A 6,000-nucleotide genomic window follows, 5' to 3' on the forward strand; every position below is an offset into this window, starting at 1 on the left:
ACACGACCTGGGACCGCCTGGCTCTTTCCTTACTCCTCACAACCCATTCTCATGTTCAAGTCTACATCAAAACTATTTATCCCCTAGAGACAGTTTAAACATATTGTGTAAAGTTATTTGATTGATCTGACTGAAATGAGTGATATATTTCCCATAAACTATATGCATTCTTATATGATGGATTAATAAGACGGAATCAATTATAAGATTATTAAATCATCTATAAATTTTGGAAAAGAAAACATCACTCAAGGGGGACATGTTTGCTTTACTTTTACTCACAAAAAATTGAGCCAAAGTAACTACACTCCTCTGACATGGGGCTTGTAACTACACGACGGAGAGGCCAACTCAAACTTATCACAACGTTAACGAGATTATTTTTTACTACATTCAACGTGTTTTATATGTGTTTTTCTTGCCTATGCCATATGAAGATGTCCATGTTTGATATAACTGTTAAATAAACCCTCACAGTGAAGCAGGACGTTTGTCTCTGGGGCAGGTAGTAGCAAGTGGAAATGACAGAGAAATTTTGACTTAATGCAAAATGAAAGAAATGACCATCTTGCTTTATGATAGAGTTTTTATAAGTAATAATAAGGAAAAAGGTTTGCGTCTCTTAGATATAACAATTTGCCCCTTTAAATTAAAAAAAGTAAAAAAAGTAAAAAAAAATATTGTCAGCTTTTCCCGGAGGCACACCGCAAACAAAAGTCCAGTAGGCTCAAGTAGATACATAAACCAGGTTCTTTTATTTCGGTACAGGCATCATTCATACTGATTCGACACGATCTCTCCTCTCTCCTAATTTTACATCTCCAGAGTGGGCTCTATATACTAGTAGCACACGTCACATTCTCTTAATGATTAGCTTGGAATATACAGACATGTACATGTTATCTGGGTTCAATGAAGACAAAGTCAGCATGCTGATCTGGTCTTTCTTAAGAAACACACGTCTTGCACGTCTTGGTACAAAAATGCACATAGCCCTTCCACGTCCATGTATGTTCCAAGTACATTATGACATCATCGTGCCACACTGGCACCCACAAAAACATACAGGTCAAAGTATAATATATCAAGTATAATAATATCATGTTACATGAAACATTAATCTCACAATCTCAATATCTGACTACTTAATGATTTATCACACTCCAGTATAAAAAGAGTCAAAAACAAGTGATGTTTTTTCACCAGTCACAAAAATGGAGAGGACCCTGATGGTGAGGAGGGAAAAATGTGGAGAAAATGCATAATTTGGTGTGGTCAAATATTCCAAAAAACTTTCTAAAAATCACCATTTATTCTTCTGAATCGACATGAAACCATTTAGTATTTAGTTATTTCTACATAAACAACAGAGCAGTGCGGATATCAAAAGATGAATACTCAAGATTGCGAAAATGTGTATTTAATAGCAAATTAAAGCCAGCCGTGACCTCTGACCCCGTGTTCGAATCTGCTCAGGGATTACAGGAGATTGCTCATATTTAGTGAAAACAAATGTATACTTATCACTACCCTGATCTGTGGCCAACACTTTGCCTCTGTTTGGACAGCCTCCCACCTCCATCTAACTCAATAACCAACTGGCTTTTGGAGCGCTTCCTCTGCTCATTTAGCCCAGATGACATCGGACATTAGCGAAAGAGTTGATCCTTTGGGAAAAATGTAGGATTACACAGTCAGAGATAAAGCTCTTAAGATCTCGCTACCTACAAGTGATGACAGTGGGAAACGCATGGGTGTGTCTAATGCTTGTGTTTTGCTAAAAGGAAATCCATAGCCTGCAGTGTTTATCATAAGGCCTTTAATCATCTGTAGGTCAGCGGTCTGTGACCCTAAACCCAGAGGGGAGTTTATTTGGACATGCATGGATAAATGCGTTAATGTGAGGTGAAATTAGCTTAATCTGTGCAAAAGGTGTCAAAGATTACATTCACAGGACCATGAGTAAAGTAGGTGTGTTAAATACAGAGGTAAAATGGCAGTGCATGACACAGTGGAAGGTCTGAGGATGTTTACATTAGAACATTTTAAACAGCATTAAAATGCTGGAGCAATGATGTATGTGAAAGATAGTAATCTAAACACATTCATATTCAACATTTAGAGAAATATTTGCTAATGCTCCACCCAATATAATTATAATATCAGTTGTTTAAGGTTAAGATTAAGTTGTAAGGTAACATAATCTTAATAATAAAAAGGTGCAATATTACACAAAAATGTCTCTTGTGAGTTTTAATCCATGCTATAATGCTGTTACCTCTTCAAAAACATACCTAGTTGTGTTTTGAGTTGTGTTTTGTTTTATTCACACATGTTTGAGTAACACTTTATTACTAGTCTGTCTCCAAAGCTCAAAATGCTCTTTTCCACCTTGTGCTGTTATGTGTTGATAGTTTTCAAGTTATAATCTACCTCTTTCATTTTGTTTAGAAGAGACAGGCAATTTCAAGGCTGAAATTATCCAGATGATTCTAGTGAAGGAGTTTTTATAGAGTTTAAAAACACAGTGGAGCACTTCCTGTATTACCACATTATGTGACAAGGTAGAACAGAGTGTTTTCTGTTTGAGAGAAGAACTCAGCCTAAATATGCAGGATTTGTGAATCATTCACAACATGTGTGAATGAATAAAACAAAACTACAGGTATGTTTTTGATAAGGACATAACATTATAACATAGATCAGAAAATAGTGTAATATGGGCCCTTTAATGCAGTTTAAGACTAGACTGAAAACCCACCTCTTCTCCCTGGCATTTAGTTCTAGCTAGACAGTATATCTTGGAGTTTTAGTTGTGTTTTATTGTTTTATTGATCTTTGCTTATCTATCGCATTATCTGTATATTTGTTTTTGTAGATTTTTTTATGTGAAGCACTTTGGACAGCTGTATTTAAAAGTGCTACATAAATAAAATGTAATTGAATTGTGACTTATATCTTAGTAATGCATTTTGCCCAAAAGTATGAGTGAAATGCAGTGATGCATTGCGGGATATTCCTTTAAATGAATATAGCAAAAAAATTGAACCGCAAATTATTAAAACATTGCCTTTAGATGGAAGTACAGTGGTCCCTCGTTATATTGTGGTTCACCTTTCGCAGTCTCGCTGTTTTGCAGATTTTTTGTGCAATTTTACAGCATATGACCGCGCATTGTGTTCAGTGTCCTGATTGGCTGAGACCTGACTGTAGACCATTGTCAATCACTCTCCTCCGAGCCGTGTCTCCTGTACAGTACATAATACTTTTTGCATAAATGTTCGATGGACACTACAGTGGAGCAGCGCCAGGACGAAGAGGCACGGTCAGAGGAACTATGAAATACACGTGAGTCACTATTAATGGATTAAACAAGAGAGAAAACATTAATGCCTGTCTGAGAAAAGTGTATAAAGTGTATGGTGAGGTAATAATTATTGTATAATTAGTGTATAATAATTGTAAAAAATAAAGCTGAATACTTCACGGATTTCGCCTATTATTGCCTATTATTTTTAGAATAAACGAGGGATCACTGTATATACATTTTTCGTGCAACATGTTTCGCACATGTGTAACCAGGACTAAGTGTGAGCAGCCATTTTGGATTTCCTGCAGAATTCCTCCCATAGCACTTATCTTATTATATATGTCAGAAATAAGAGGCCAGTCTATTGAAGTCGAAGTAGACTTGACACTGTATTCAGCTGTAAGTCATTTTTTCATAGAATTTACACTAGATATGTCAAAACAGATACATGTTGTATTTTGTCCACACGAGAACAAGCACTGAACAAGTCAATCTACTAACAAAAACAATGAGTGTTTGATTTGAGACCCGGTGAACTCAAAGCATGTCAGCGTATCACATCAACAAAAGGTCCAAACAGTGGTCTTGTGTAAAACTTTTTCATTTGTAAATTTATTATTATATATGCATTTTAAAGGTGCTCTATGTAACTTTTCTGGTGGAGGATCCATCACCTGCTTGCATAATCCCCATAGATCTGACTTGTAACATGGCTTGATGGCACCATTTGCTTCTTCACAGTGATGGCAAAGTTTAAAACAGACATATTGTGCATGTGTCTGCCATATAATTAGAATCTATGACACGTGTGGATCATTATGTTAGAATTCACAATATTCATCTAAAACAAATTACAAAAATAAATATGTCAGCTGGCGTCGCCATAAACGTCATCACAACAAAGAGCCGTGTAGCTGTCAGCGCCTCTGATGGACAGGTGCACACACACGCTTTTTCATTTTCACCAAAATGACAATACAACGCTGCTGAATCCTATGCGTATCACAGATACAAAAAATACAACTGAAGAATGAAGTAAGTACAGAGTAGAGGACGTGTACCTGTGGAAGTGAAAACGGGGATTGATAGGCAAAATGGCGTCTTGAAAATAAGAAATTAAAGCTCAAAATGCATGAATCACTCCAAATACAACTTCAGGTGAGTAAATATTGAGGCAAAACAATGACAACTTAATTAAAAGCTCTGTAAAGTCGATAATAGTCTACTTTAATACCACACTGTGTAACATTCTAGGCAAAGCAATAATATATCCATAGAGAGAGGCTAGTGGCAGACTCTGTGCCAGAAACATTCTAAAGTGCACCTTTAAAATCTCAATTTTATTATGAACATCTCCCAAAAACCTCCATTTCATTCACACCCATAGTGGTGAAAACATGCACTGATTATCAAACTGCCTCAGATCTATTTCAGACTATGTGTGTGTGGTCAACAAACCAGTTTAAGTGGCATTATAAATAAATTTGTATTGGTCCATTGTGTGGCCACAGAGAGTGTTTACCTGCTGTTTACGACAAACCTGGAATCCCCCTCTCCATAACAAAAGGTGGACGTGCAGCAGTGGATGGGCCCAGATATGAACACTTCTGATAGGAGTGGGTGTGTCCTGCCCCTCTGTCCCTGTCCCGTGGTGGAGAGAGGGGGCGCTCTTTGAGGAAGCTGTGGCGTCGCGGCTCGGAGGTGACAGCGGGAGACAGGAACAGGCACAAACACAGGAACCCTCCATTCTGCCAAAGAGAGACAGAGGTGCAGCCTGAGAACTGGAGGTACCAAACCAGGAACTCTAATGTCCTCTGTTAAATAAGCTGCTGTGGATAAAACTTAACCCCCAAATATCTCTCATCAAAATTCTCTATTTTGGGCTCTCGGTTTGGAATAGTTGTCATTACCTTTTTATTACTACATTTTCTTATTAAAACAAATACAAGTAACACTGAAACAAATATAATGCTAACAAGGCTTAATTACCACTGAATATTTACATAGAGTAAGTTTTTGAAATGTGTCTTATAAATCTCTTTAATACAACCCTCCTTTAATGCAGCCATGCTTGGAACTAGCACAAAATGTAGACTACTAGTTTGTAAAGGTATGGCTTGATACACCCAACATTTTTATTAAAGGGGTGTAATATTTTCTGATTCATGGCCCACCACTGGCTTGGCTCCACACTGTATCATTAACGTATCATATATCTCCATGGAGACTAGCAATTGAAGTCAGCAGGCCATGTTGCAGGTCAGATCTGTTGAAAGGCAAGTCAGCATTTTTAAGCAATGATGAATATATTATGTACATAAGGTAAAAACATCACATTGGAGACACGCAGGTTGTGGACTCTCTATCAGAAAGAGTTACATAATACATCTTTAATAATACGTTTCTACACTTGAGTTTAGATTGACAGCTACTGATTGCCAACGCTGGGTGTAGCCGTTTACACAATCAATAGACCTTAAAATGAGAGGCCAACCTAGACCTTAGAGGGGGCCAACATTCTGTCCTGATATTAAACTGCTGCTTTATGTGATAAGCAGCTAATACATAACACTACACCAGACACAGATTCTTGCAACACATTTGTCAAGATTCCAAGATTTCTGAACAGTGTCTATTAGCTTACTGGGGTCAACAGGCATTTGCATTGTCCAATAGTTGACACTGAAAAA

Source organism: Periophthalmus magnuspinnatus, chromosome 1, assembly GCF_009829125.3.
Source record: "Periophthalmus magnuspinnatus isolate fPerMag1 chromosome 1, fPerMag1.2.pri, whole genome shotgun sequence".
NCBI classification, from domain to species: Eukaryota; Metazoa; Chordata; class Actinopteri; order Gobiiformes; family Gobiidae; genus Periophthalmus; species Periophthalmus magnuspinnatus.